Genomic DNA, 15,540 nt, shown 5'->3' on the forward strand with positions numbered 1-15,540 from the left:
AATCGGATTTAAGTTACTTCAAGTGGGTAATGTGAACGTAGCCAAACATACATGTTCCCCTGTTACCATAATAAAAGTCCCCCACTGATTTCCAAGTGGCTTTTATGTAATGGGTTTGTTTAGTTGACTTGCTTTGTGAGCTTACATTAATTGGTCATGTTTCATGGCAGTGACTTTTTTCATGATTTCCTATTTTGGTGCATAAATAAAATTCCTCTGGAGGATATTAACTTGCACTCTGTGCCTGGCATGGTGGTTCCTCACAGGAGTCAAGCTAACAGTAGCCCACTACCTTGGTTTATGAGTGAAACGGACTACACAGTGAGAGGTGTGGGGCTAGCAGGAGCTTCACATGGTCCCTACCTCTCTCTTCACCGTGTGGAACCTGACCTCTGACCTCTGACTGCATGCTGACATCAGTTATCCCTTTCATATTACCCTGTTAAATGTAATAACAGTCTACAGTACCATACAATATATAGTGGAAGCGAAAAAAATCTAACGACTGCACATCATAATTTTAAAGGTTAGTGCATGACATAATGACCTATGACATATACCAAAGGTTAGAAACACAGTTTAACACTGGCTCAACAGGAAAACGGAACTTTATTTTGAGGAATTAACACATTGTTTTACACTTGTGCTGTCTGAGGTACAGTTTAACCTTCTAGTTGTTTGGAACTCTGCAGCATTCTGCAAGTCATACATATATGCACTAAATGCCTTATGCACATCTATACATGTTCAAGTAATTTGAGTGTCTGAGTCTTTGAGAAGGATCTCTTGCCTTATGATGTCAGTTTGAGGTGCATGGTGCCCCAGTAGCACATCAACTGCAGTTCCTTACAGCAGTAGAACAAAGTCCTTTAAAAATGCAAAGTTATATCATAATGAGAGAGAGAGAGAGAGAGAGAGAGAGAGAGAGAGAGAGAGAGAGAGAGAGAGAGAGAGAGAGACTGAATAATACTACAGGTAGATTGTGCCCTGATGTTTATATTGGTCAGGGGAGGCTGCGCTGCCTCTAAGCATACCAGGGCTCAGGTGCTGTCTGGGGTCTCCTGGGTAATCTGCGTCGCTGTGGTCTTGCACATTTGATCATGTTGACAAGATGAAAGTGACAGCTGATACAGGTTACCCCCATCATATGAGTATCCATGCTGAGTATTGAGATGAGGGGACAACCTGTACAGTAAATAATGAAAAACAAAGAACGGCAGTAGTAAGGAGCCATGGATGGGAGCTAAGAGATGTGTGTGTCTTGGCAGGCAGCCAAGAGACCAATACTACTAGAAGTCACCAAGCAATCTTAATGTGAAGCCTTGATGCAGATACCACTATAACCTCAGTTACTGCTAAAATATATCTCCTGAAATTAAGGAATCTTGTAAAAGAGGAAGAATGGGTGGAAGTTATATTTTTACAGGCACTGACTGCATCGGAGTGCCGGCTTTCATAGACAAACAAAAGGCCAAAGGAACAGAGACTCAGGGTATAAGAGCAGTGAGAGGTGTAGTGAAACTCCACGTAGCATTACGTCATGGCCCAGTGGGAACTCAATAACTAGCAGTACTGAAAACAGGAAGAAAACTCAAATGTCAGTAGCACGGCTTCAGGGCTTCATGGCTCCTGGGACAACCACTAGATGGCAGTGTAATGTTTAAATATTAACAATCATAATTAACAAGTGAGATTAATTCAAATATGTAATATCTTTAGTTAGCCACTTTGGAATATTTTTGGAAGGTTTGGTAATAAATCTGCTAAGGTCATCTCACTTTCAAGTTTTCTGTTGTTATATTTTGAGGAAGACCCTCCTGTGTTAAGGAATCACCCCATACAAAACCTCTGACTGTGTCCCACACGCAAGAGTCCATGTAATGACGTATTTAACTATACACTAATTGTAATATAACCATAATTATAGATGGATAGAACTGCACTGTAATGACCACAAAGAAAGTAGTGAAAAGCAGCGTGGTGTGAAAGAAAGTGTGGAACAAGCTAAGTTCCTCTTATGTGGGGGGAACAAGATCAAACACCCAGGAATCCGGTCACTAATCACTAATCACTCACCCTCATTTAATTCCACAGGTCTCTGTCTTCCATGCTTTGTATTAGCCTCCTACTGGGATTAAGTCTTGCTGTGTCTAGTAGACATCTCCAACTAAGCTGTTGCTGTGTCTAGTAGACATCTCCAACTAAGCTGTTGCTGTGTCTAGTAGACATTTCCCACTAAGATGTTGCTGTGTCTAGTTGACATCTCCAACTAAGCTGTTGCTGTGTCTAGTAGACATCTCCAACTAAGCTGTTGCTGTGTCTAGTAGACATTTCCAACTGAGATGTTGCTGTGTCTAGTAAACATTTCCAACTAAGCTGTTGCTGTGTCTAGTAGACATTTCCAACTAAGCTGTTGCTGTGTCTAGTAGACATCTCCAACTAAGCTGTTGCTGTGTCTAGTAGACATCTCCAACTAAGCTGTTGCTATGTCTAGTAGACATTTCCAACTGAGATGTTGCTGTGTCTAGTAGACATTTCCAACTGAGATGTTGCTGTGTCTAGTAGACATTTCCAACTGAGATGTTGCTGTGTCTAGTAAACATTTCCAACTAAGCTGTTGCTGTGTCTAATAGACATTTCCAACTGAGATGTTGCTGTGTCTAGTAGACATCTCCAACTAAGCTGTTGCTGTGTCTAGTAGACATTTCCAACTGAGATGTTGCTGTGTTTAGTAGACATTTCCAACTAAGCTGTTGCTGTGTCTAATAGACATTTCCAACTGAGATGTTGCTGTGTCTAGTAGACATCTCCAACTAAGCTGTTGCTGTGTCTAGTAGACATTTCCAACTGAGATGTTGCTGTGTCTAGTAGACATTTCCAACTGAGATGTTGCTGTGTCTAGTAGACATTTTCAACTAAGCTGTTGCTGTGTCTAGTAGACATTTCCAACTAAGCTGTTGCTGTGTCTAGTAGACATTTCCAACTAAGCTGTTGCTGTGTCTAGTAGACATCTCCAACTAAGCTGTTGCTGTGTCTAGTAGACATCTCCAACTAAGCTGTTGCTGTGTCTAGTAGACATCTCCAACTAAGCTTTTGCTGTGTCTAGTAGACATTTCCAACTGAGATGTTGCTGTGTCTAGTAAACATTTCCAACTGAAATGTTGCTGTGTCTAGTAGACATTTCCAACTAAGCTGTTGCTGTATCTAATAGACATTTCCAACTGAGATGTTGCTGTGTCTAGTAGACATCTCCAACTAAGCTGTTGCTGTGTCTAGTTTCCCTTTTTTCTAGCTCATCTTAATCCACCATCCTGGATCATCACTTGCTCTTCTGCCTCACCCAGAATGCCACACTTCATGAATGAGCATGCCATTAGGCAAGGCCCGGCCTTACTCAGAGTTCAAAAAGATAAGCCCAGACTACTGGGAAATGCAGTTTTATGGTCTTCATAATTACTTGACAAATGGATCACAAAATCTTTTATCCTCACTGGGGTGGGGATGGGTGGTGCACTACACCTGTAAAATGTGAGTGTGCTTGAATTTACATGCACTATGTGCATGATGTAGGGGACTTACCCTCCAATCTCAAAAAGGCACGTGCACACACACACACACACACACACACACACACACACACACATACACGCAAACCGAAGCATAGGCACTGATAGAGATGCCAATTGTTTTGAAACCCAGGGAATGTACTGACTAAGGCTCTACACCAGCTGTTTTGTATGGTGCAGGGTCCCTAAGCAGTGATCTTGTATCCCCTGCACTCTAATCACGTAATGTGGGTGAAGGGAACTGCAGCTATTTCAATCTCTTCAGGAGGGATTTGATATCATCATGCAGAAGACATTATGATTGTCATGTTTTTTGTTTGGCAATTTGTTTACAGTTTCTATGTAACACTGACCTTTTATTTTACGTATAAAGCCAATATCTGATTGATGTTCTCTAAAAAGATTGATATAGCCAATGTGTACATCAGGATTAACTAACTAGGTAAAGGTTAATACGATAAATTCATGTTCCAGCTGACTTGGCAGCTTTTCTCAACAGGTTACTTCCACATCATCAATAGTTTTCAGCAAAATTGTATGAAATATTGATAGCACTCACAACACTCGTGAACTCCCATATATTACCATTTAGTTGCTGCTCTTGGACAATCAACCATCCAGCAGCCTCCACTCACCACAATATCGTGACAAGGCATGCAACGATTTATGGGTAAACATCCGTGTGAACTTCCTACACAGACAAAAACTGTTATTCACCGCTCCCTGCATCGTTTGAACTTCCCTTCAAACTGAATATTTTCACTCTCAGTGGCTTGGGATCTCCATTAATATGTCTGAATTTCTTGTGTAGTCCACTTTGCAGGAAACTAAGGTGACTAGAATGCAACTACTGCTCCACCAGAGTCCACACTGCAGTCAACGTGTCACTACTTACAGCAGAAGCTTCAGCGTCTTGGACCCCATGGATCACATCGCAGTGTGCAGAGATTCGGTAGCCACCGCTACGTCTCATATAGCACGCTTACTTTGCTTTGCTTTATTAAGGGTGTTCTCAGAGGTCCTGACATGTGCATTTCCACTACTTCCATGAAAGGTGAAACAAACCCTCTCTTCGGGTTTTAAGGCGCTGCCAGAGCTTCGGGCTGGCGACACAGCTCTCTATTTTAGTGAGTACATTGAGTACATTATTATAAGAAATGATGCAGGCGAAAAGGGCTGTACAGAAACACAATCACTTTGGGAGGTAGAAGAGTAACTCTCTGGGAGAAGGCAATCTCCGTGGAAGAATGCAAAATGTCTTTTCCTTCGCCCGAGATGAAGGAGCTAAACATAGCGAGAGGAGGTCAATGATATGGCCTACTCATTCATTATTCATATGTCTATGTGCGTGTGCACGTGGGGGGATGGAGGTGTTCGTGTGTGTTTGTGTCTGTGAGGTTGTATGTGTGTGACCTGCCATTGAAGAGATGGCTAATGATACCATGCAGTTTTAACGAGAGAGCCGATCCTCACATACAGACACACACATGCACACACCCACACACACACGCACACATACACATACGCACACATGGACACACACACACACACCATTAATGACAGCCTTATTAAACTAGGCACAGTATTTACGCTTGTTATGTGGTCAGTTGTAGAATAATCTCTTTTGACTAACTGCTATATTTATTGCCAGCCAGTTGAGGAAAGATATGTCACACAAAGTGCAAATATGGATTAGAGACTTCCTATGCCGCATCTCAGGAGAGACAAGCGATTTTGTTTTGTGAAAGATGGCTATTTTTAGAAAACCATTTTGCACATCCCATATTCCCATACGATCGCACTAACCATAATTCATGTGTTGCTCCCTTAAAACCTAGCTTCTTTCGAGTGGAGCCTGTAGAATTCATCCTGGAAACTGCCATGAAGCATGTTAGCCCCCCCCCCCCCCCCCCCCGCCCTTTAATCTTCCTTTAAGGTAGAGGTGAGAATGAAACATGTGTCCAGCAGCAGGAGAGGAAATGCATCAATACCAAACCTGAAGGACAAAGATAAAATGTGTTACACCATTTAAAAGCCACAGAAGCTTATTGTACTGATGACTTGTCCAGGCCTGGTGAACAAGGCAGCAGACAGCGAGGGCTAAACTCTTTGTGTGAGCAGGCCAGATCTGCACTAGGTGAGTGGGTGAGTGTTTGCAAAAGCTGATATCTGTCTGTAAAGCATCCTTGAGTCTGAGAAAGGTGCGATGAAAATGTAACTAATAATAACTTCTAAAGAACTCCCTGAGATCACTCAGTGTATAGCATATATCTGCAGCTCTTTGTGAAACCATATCACTGTAATAATAATTCAGAAACAGTATATTGTTCAGCCCTAGTATTCCCACAGAGGCAGCCTGCCAAAAGCTGCATGAGCTGGAAAGGCGCAAAAGCCACACGTCATGTCTGCTACCCAGTGGCTACCCAGAGCTCCTTTGTCTCCTATACTAGGGATATATTTGCAACTTAATCATAATGTAGCTATAATTACTTAGGGCTAGAGACTGTATGTGGGCCAGGTCAATGATCTCCCCAAACCACTAATGTGCACGATCCCATTTGAGCATGCAGTGTCAGTACACAACACAGAGCAGATGGTCTGTTCAACTACAGAGCCAAAGAGTTGCAGCTCTTCCAAGGGTTCATAGGCATAGCATGTGATAAAACAGGCAAATGGTAATAACCAGAAGTTATTACATGATAAAGAACTACTGGAAAAGGTCTGCTGTGTTACAGGACAAACTACAGACTACAAAAACTCCCTTAGGCTTATGACCTAATAAATGACACCTATGTGCAGCGTGGTCCAAATGTAATTTAGTGTATTGCTCTAATAATGTTGTTTTTGCTATTATTACAAAAGATAAATAAAAATTGATTATATAAACAGTAATATTGTACACACACACACACACACATTTATATATTTACATTGTAGATCATTTACTTAAACATCTTTATTTTAAAGCCTAATGTTTTAATTCATTTGCATTATCATTAAAAAGAAGTAATATGTTAGAACTGTTCTCAAACATCATGTACCTTTTAACCATTTCAGGCATTTTAAACACATTTATTCATGGGCAGTCCAAAACATGAGCATGACTTAATGTACAGACACAGAAGCTCATAGTTATTATATCTGGATCATTGTTTAATGCTCTTTAATATGTACAAAGCCAGACATGAACACATATTACGATGCAGGGTCCCACTTCTGTTTCTGCATTTTCAGGTACAGGAGTGTGTGGCAAGGGCCTGTAAGAGCCTATTTCTCATGTTACTTTTCCGATGTGGGTCAGATGCAGGTCAATCATGGATTGTTCGTAGTTCACAAAGAATACAACAGTCAAAAGAAACCCCCCCTACAAATAGATTTAGTAAGTAAACCCTCTAAATATTCATAAACCCCTTTCAGTTCTTTTTAATTGAGACTTGGGATCAACAGTAATTCATTTTCACTGAATGCAATGTTGGTGCAGTCTCTTCAATCCACTGCGGAAGCAATTTTAGAGTTCCACTGCATCTCCAAGCCACTGCAACCTCTGTCAAGCTTGTGAAAATCCTTCCTCATAAGAAGCCCTGGATGAGCAGTAAGGTTCAGCTACTGCTGAAGAGATGCAATGCTGCTTTCAGGTCTGGGAATGCTGAGGCCTACAGCTTATCTAGTGTGAACCTGAAGAGGGGCATTAGGACAGCCAGGCACACACTCCAAACGGTGTGTGGAGGAGCACTTCCACAACTCCATCGTGGACTACAGACCACGACCCCCGATGGCCATATCCAGCAGCCCCTTCTCTCCTGGGCCAGCTTAATTGTTCGGTCTTGCGGTTTATAGAACTGGAGTTGAGGGGTGGTGTTGTAAAGTGTTGTAAATGACCAACGTTTTAGCTGTCTGTCACAGACTGCTCCTCCCCCATAAGTCACATGGTACGGCCCACCGTGTGTAGGGGGATTCACGTGTACTGTGTTTATTTCTGTTGTAACCATGACCCCCCCCCGGGATTGCAGACAGCTGCACAGGATTTAGTGTTAATGTCTTGTGTCTATTTAAAACCCTGTCCGTGTGTGCTCCCATTGTTGGTCATTGTCGCTATGTGTGTTCAAGTAGATCATCGTAGCCATAACGTTAGTTTGTCCCATGTTAAAGTGTTTATCGTTTAATGTTAAGTGTATTGTTATGTTCATTGTGAATGTTATACATGAGTGCCACCTTTGCCCTAAATGTGTGATGTCAATAAATGTTCTGCACAAACGAGGAAGTCTGTGCATCCTGCCCCGAGCCCTGCGGCACTTGGGCCAGAAACATTACACTGCACTTCCAGGTAATCATAACCTCTAAGATTCCAATTACATGAAAGGATCTAGACCCTCCAGTTAAAGTGGAAAATCAGCGAGAAAGTTATGAGATTTGAGACATAAGACTATTTAGAAAATAAAAATGTGCTATTCATCTCTTTATATTACATGTGCTTATATTATGTTACATTGTGTTATCTGATTGGTTCAGTAGGGTAAATAAAACTGAATTTGGGCCTTGTCCATTGTATGTGGTTTATATAGTTGGCTTATGTAGTAAAGTTGGCATTCAGTCTAACATATAGCAATGCATTTTAAATGTTATTAATTATTATAGCATATTAATTTACCAATATTCCTAGCAGCTTGCAAAATTTCTTGTACTAACTGTGACCACTACTCAAAAGATTTTAAAGATCTTTATATTAATGGTACTGTAGATGGTCTGTTTGGCTTTTGAGTGACTATGTGATTCTAACAGTTTTATGCATTTCTGTGCATCTGTGGGAATAAGCTAATATAAAAGGCATTAAAGAACATAAAACCATTCAAAACTGGATCTTACAATAGCTCCAGCACATATGTGAACAAATAAACAAAACAAAATAAACAAACAGACCACTAGGCTGTGGAAATATACAGTGTAAATATGTTTTTGGTTGTGGATTTATTGGCTGTGTGGATGGCATACCTTGCACCTTAAGACATTTCCATGGCAACAGACCTCAGTCAATTCTGGAGCTGAAAAGAGCTGAAAAGCTAGAATTTTAAAATATTATTTAATAACAACAACAACATCAACAACAATAATGATGATGATGTTGAAGGTGATTTATTTATATAACACCTCTTTTAAAACCAAGAATAAGGATATAGAGTAAGAAGATGTCAAGCATAATATAATAAGAACATAAAATCGAAGAGACATAAAATAGATAATTACATTATCTATTACAAACAATGTGTTTGAGGTTGAGGGAATATGTTGAGGCAGCTCAGTTTGGGAGTGTTGCCACTGAGTGATCCTGCATACACACTGGACAATTGACAGTACAGTAATACAACAGGAAGCAGGCCTGTGTCAGAGGAGCTACGTAAACCAAATGGTGTGTACGGATAAAGACATTCAGACAGATAAGAATGAGAAAGACCTTTTATTTGACTGAGCTATAAAGAAGAGACCAGTGAACCAGAGAATGTGGCCAGCAGATAAATAGGACTGAGGAATATGTAATGGATATTAGAAATTGAATGCCAAGACATTTCCACCTATTTAATTCAGATCAAATGAAAGCACTTTTACTCGGTATGAAAGTTGATAGAAGGAAGCTAATGGACTGCATGTTAAATCTGGATGGCCTTCCAGTTGGTGCTAGGGTAGGTGTGCATACCCTTGCTCTAACTTTGGAGCTTCTCACTTACTAGGTTGTTACCATGCATCACTGTCCTATCCTTGAGGGTACCAAGTAATATCAGTTCTACCATCATTCTCAGCGAGCCGTCGATGAGCCGTCCACGAGGACCTTTACAGAGGACATGATTGTAAGTGGCCCCCGACTGAAGACACAATTTCATTACTTATTTTTATGTCTTTTCAATCAATTTACTTCACATTTCATGTTAAGACCACTGACAATGTTCTTTAGATATATTACTATTGCAAATCTCACTGTAACATCACCTAGTGCCAAATACTTTCATGAATAAGAATGAGCTTCAATGCTTTTATCTAATAATTTATCTTGATATATTTAACATAGTGTATCCAGGCTGTTTTTTGTTTTTTTTTTATAGGTAAAGCACATTATGGACCCGGATTACAGCTTCCTCACTCACATGTCCACTCCCTTTCACCGAAGATTCGCCATAAGGTGGCAAGACTGGCACTCTAGTAACTTTTACGTGCAGGATGTAGTTTGCTGGCAGCACATATGTTAATTTAATATATTTACATTTACGCCATTTAGCTGATGCTTTTATCCAAAGCAACTTATGTAATAATGAAACAACTTGAGGGTTGAGGGCCTTGCTCAAGGGCCCAACAGGGGCAACTTGGCAGTGTTGGGGCTTAAACCAGCAACCTTCTGATTTCAAGTCAAGTACCACTACCAACAACAGGTTAACATATGTCAGTATATTAAGCAAAAGAACCAAAAGAACCCCTTCATTAGTTCACAAATTCAGGAAACATTAGATGTTGCTTCTGTTGCAGTACCAAAACCACCTGTTCTAAAAGGGAAACTTCAGCTGACTAGCATAACGATATAAAGTTTCATCTGGCCACACATAGTTTGTTGGTCCTAAATTAACTATTCATGTGACTATGAGTAAGAATGATTTAGGATCTCTTGCTCCCCAAGCTTTTCCCAGAAGCCTTGAGTTTTCCCCTTCTTGAATTTTCTCCCTGCTCTGGGGGTTCCTCTGGATTTCCATTTCTTGTGTGCCACCCCTTTGGGGCACATCAGCCTGTTTTTCCCTGTCAGCCACAGTTCTTTCCATTGAGTTTTCTGTTTCTGCCTCTGTTGGCCTGGTAACGTGCTGGCTGGGCAACCATGAGGTTCTAACCCTGCTTGGGTCTTTGGCTTTTCCTTTGGAGGTCCTGTTCCAGTAGGCACCCAGATCCAGCTAGTGCTAGTTTGGCCTGCTGTTAATGAGCAAGCCAAAGTCGTCAGGGAAAAGTTACCAGTACGTGAGGTATGACTATTTTCATCAACGTTTTTATAAAAGTCACTTATCCAAAACTGTCATTACATGCATGGAGGAACAAAGTCTCTGTGACATTTACTAAAATGGCAAATTATTTTATTTAATTTATGACTAAAATGCCTGATTTCTTTTTAAAGATCAAAAAGTATTTTGTTACCTAATGTGCCTAATAAAAAGAACTTCAAATGTGCTAGTGTATTTCATGTGTTCATTTACCACAGAAAAAGGTTGTGAGCTCATTTGGCTTTAGGGGGATGCTCTATAGAAATGTCTCTGTGCTGCCAAACATCTGCTCTTCCTTTTGTGTCATGTTCTTTAATATTTAAGCACTTGAAGATTTTAAGGATTTTGTTTGTAGATGGTAATGTGTATTTGTCCAGTGTTATGTGCTTATGTTATTATGTACACATTTACAGACAGAGCCTATGTACAATCACCAAATCCAGACTGGAAAACTTTCTTATCTGCACAATGATTATTTCTTATAACATGCACTATTTTTACAATTTGAAAATCACATATTAACAGTGATATGTTATGCGCAGTGATATGGCAGTCACATGCCTCCTGCCATAAATGTACTGACATCCAACTGCTAAAGTTAACTCTCTCCTTTTGCTTTTTCTGTTTTTCTGCTATGTTTCCTCGCTTTCTCTCACTCTCAGGATTGCTCTTGCACCTGCTGGCTGGACAGAGAACAGGTGCTCCTTTACGCTCGCCCTCCGGTAGAGCGTCTGTTGCTTTGCCGTCTCCTGCGTGCCTGCGTGTGCCAAGGTTGAAAACAGAAATCCCCAGCTATATTTTCTCCCACTCCGTGGACATTCTTACACAGCGATTGACTGTTCTCCATACCTCATCCATATCCAGAGCTTCAGAGCCTCCCTGCTGTTTCCCAGAATTCAAAGCTGTCCAAACCAGAGAAGTAGGAGGGTAAACCTTGGGTTGGACCGGGGTGGACTGCTGCTTCAGTGTTTTCTTTATTTGGCTCATAACCTCTCTAGTTTTCCCATAGGCCATGCCAAGCTTACTTCTGTGACGTTTCTTATCTTCAGCAAAGAGAGATCTGGTGTTTGGGAACAACAGGTCTTGATATTGCTGCTTACTATTTCCAAATGTACATTGATTTAATGGCGTACAATGGGAAGCTATCAGACACCGTGTACGATCAGACAGCACAGTGTCATGCCTCTCCCCAGTTCTGCAGTTCAGAACGTCAAGCCCCAGGTGGCCAGGTGGAGCAGGTCTTACTGTCCTTCACTTGTTCAGAAGCACTCTCTGATCTGTTCCACCTTTTCCTGATTTCACTTCACATATAAAAAACTGTCTGCTTCCTTTTTCTCATTCTGTGGTAATGACACCGTTTATCCTGGGTGCATTGATGGGGTCTGATCATCGTGTTTCTGACACTGCTGCCTTTCGAGTTTCCCCTTTATCTCCTTGCTGGTGTTCTCGCGCTCTGGTTTTTGATCTGTTTTGGCCCTGTTTTGCTCTCTGGATGTTCCCTCGGTTTGTTTATCGCAGCCACTGCCGTGGGTTTGTTCAATGAGGCAAAATTTCAAATTCGCAGTGCAAAAAAAAAATAGGAGAAAATGCAGCATTTGTCGTGTTGTCTACAACACTGTTATATGAAATCAGAGCATCAGACGGGTCCACCCCACCTCCAGCATGTCTGTTGACTGTAGTATTCCTGTAGTATTCCTGCAGTATTCCTGTAGTATTCCTGTAGTATTGTAGTATTGCAGTTTTCCTGCTAGGACTGCAGTCAATGCCACTGTCTCATGCATAAGTATTGTGCATGATGGACCACTCAGGGTTGTTCCATTTTACAAACAAGAGCTCTTCCTGTCTGCGCCTGTGAATTCTGCCCCTTATTGCTTTTTTTGGCATGCCATGCTTTTTTGTTTTTGGAAAGCTTTGCTTCTTACTGTGGATTGTACCACAAGCCAGTGTGTTTTCTTTGAAGAGGTCTAAGAACAAGGTTGGGATTGTGTAAAATTGTCCATACACATTTTAGATCTTCTTTCCAAGGGCAGTGTGGTCTAGAAGTGCAACCACAAAATCAGAACTAAATCTTTTTCCTGTGGACATTTATTTTTCCACATAAACAGAAAAGTTCCATGCATATAATTCCATTTAGTAGCTTTTGTTTTCATAAAGTGTGTCAGTTCAATTTTAGTTCAGCTTTTGCCTTTGAATGAGTTGTTTTCTGTACAGATGAAAGTCAACATGGTGTTAGGGTAAGCCTGGTGGTGTTGTGAATCTGTCATGGTCTCCTTTTTACTTTGCTTTGTTTGATCTTCCTTTGGATCAGATAGGTGAATTTTCCAAGATATTGCCAGAAATCCATACCTGTGCATCAGAGCTTCAGTGTGTGTGTGTGTGTGTGTGTGTGTGTGTGTGTGTGTGTGTGTGTGTGTGTGTGTGCGTGTGTGTGTGTGTGTGTGTGCGTGTGTGTGTGTGTGAGAGAGAGAGAGAGAGAGAGAGAGAGAGAGAGAGAGAGAGAGAGAGAGAGAGAGAGAGAGAGAGAGAGAGAGAGAGAGAGAGCAAGAGGAAGCGAGACAGCCCTGTGGGAGCTGTCTGTGTGTGTGTCCTCTGCAAATCTGTTTTACTGCACTTGGTTTTATATTCATCTGACAACATTAGTGTCCAGTATGTAATTAAAGTCTATTTTACACAGGATTTTTATACAGCTCTTTTACACGGGATCTTATTCCAATCAGCTCTTTTGCCCATGGTGAGCAAAAACTGATACTTTTCTGCTGCTAGACTAAAGTCCCCCAGAAGCATGAGTATGCAGGCCTTTGTTCAAGTTCAAGTTCAAGTTTGGTTTATTTATCACATACACAGTCATACACAGTACAACTTGCAGTGAAATGGTTGAGAGTGCTCTGTCCAAACTGAGAAAAAAGAAAACAGGGGTGCATAGAGAAATATATATTCTATATATGTACAAAAATATATTAACAATGTATGTACCATATATGTATATTATGTTTATATACACAATGTACAATGTATATGGTTGTGTATGTATATGTACACAATGTACAGAATGTACAGATCTATTCGTAAAATGACATATTTACAGTTTCTACAGTTTTTATGTTACATGGTGGAATAGAATATCTCTATATATACAGTTATGTTACATGGTGGTGGTGGTCCCCACAGTTTATCAGTTTCCCCGATTCAGGGCCCGAATGGCCTGTGGGAAGAAGCTCCTCTTCAGTCTCTCTGTCTTGGTCTTAAGGGAGCGAAAGCGCCTCCCTGACCTCAACAGAGAGAAGAGCCTGTTGTTGGGATGGGTGGGGTCCTTCACAATCCTCCTGGCCTTGGTCTGGCACTGCTTGTAGTAGATGGTCTGCAGGTCAGGAAGTTCCGTGTGAGTGATGCGCTCTGCTGAACGCACTACCCTTTGGAGTGCTTGTCTGTCCTGCTTGGTGCTATTCCCAAACCAGACTGTGATGTTCCCCGTGAGGATGCTCTTGATAGTGCAGGTGTAGAAGTTCCACAGTACCTTGAAGGGCAGTCTGAAGTCCCTTAGGCGTCTGAGGTGGTAAAGACGCTGACGAGCCTTCTTTGCCAGGGAGATGGTATGGAGGGACCAGGATAGGTCCTGCGAGATGTGAACACCAAGGTAACTGAAACTATCTACTCTCTCCACCGTGATTCCACTGATCCTCACAGGTTGGTAGTGCCGCTCCTGCTTCTTGCTACAATCCACGATCAGCTCCTTTGTCTTACTGACGTTTAGGAGGAGATTATTTTCCTGGCACCAGTTTTCCAGGTGTTTAATCTCCTCCAGGTAGGTCCTCTCATCCTTGTCCGAGATCACGCCCATGACAACGGTGTCATGACAACTTGACAATGATGGTGGAGCTGGAAGTGGCTGTGCAGTCGTAGGTGTACAGTGAGTAGAGCAGGGGGCTTAGGACACAACCCTGAGGAGCTCCAGTGCTGAGGGTGAGGGTGGATGAAACACAGTTGCCCACCTGCACTGATTGTGGTCTGTCTGTTAGGAAGTTGGAGATCCAGTCGCACAGGGATGTATGCAGTTCTAGATCCTCCAACTTAGTAGTGAGTAGGGAGGGGATGATGGTGTTAAATGCTGAACTGTAGTCGACAAACAGCATTTTAACATAATTTCCCCTCCCTTCTCCTCCCTTCAAATATTTATTTGTATCCACTGTTTGAGGTTCTTTTGGGGTTATAAAGGTTTATATACATGTTATAAATAGCTTTTTTAACTCTGATGGTGTATGGTATTCATCTTAGGTTCTTAAGCTGCACTCTGTTACTGATATTAAGGTAAGCAGGTAGTGAAGGCAGTTGGCCCCTGAAAAAGGTTATTCTGGATATTTTCAAACTATTTATTTGTTACTTAAAGAGTGGCTCATTAAGCGGTGTTCTTTGATAACTGACTTCAATGTGGTGCTCTACAAATGTTCTAGTCCAAGCCCCCAGTGAGCAAGCCAAGGGTGACAGTGGCAAGGAGAAACTCCCTAGAGCACGAGGAAGAAACCCTGAGAGGAACCGAGACTCAAGGGGGGGCCTCTGGCCGACAACAGACACCACAATAAAAAGTTTTAAAAGAAAACGAAATAAAAATAAATAAAACAGATAAATAAATAAAAAATGAAATAAGCAATTAATGTTTAGTTCAACTTTCTAGAGGTCCTAGTCTTGTACCGAGGTGTGCATGTGTCCGAGACCCAACCCACAAAAGAACGTTACACGTATCTTTGAGCTGGAGGTACTTTTCATTACATTTACTTAATCATAATAAACACTCAGTTTCAATTCACATCACCTGGTTAGACAAGCAGTGATTAGTGGTTTCTGTGTTTAGGGAATGCATTACTTTCAGAAACTATACTCATAGATTTCTGCTGACTTGCTTATTGAGAACAATGTACTTTATCTGAGTTTTGATATTTTGACTGTGATTTGATTTTTCCATATCTTATTTG

Source organism: Electrophorus electricus, chromosome 16, assembly GCF_041902795.1.
Source record: "Electrophorus electricus isolate QZ-2024a chromosome 16, ASM4190279v1, whole genome shotgun sequence".
Classification (NCBI taxonomy): Eukaryota; Metazoa; Chordata; class Actinopteri; order Gymnotiformes; family Gymnotidae; genus Electrophorus; species Electrophorus electricus.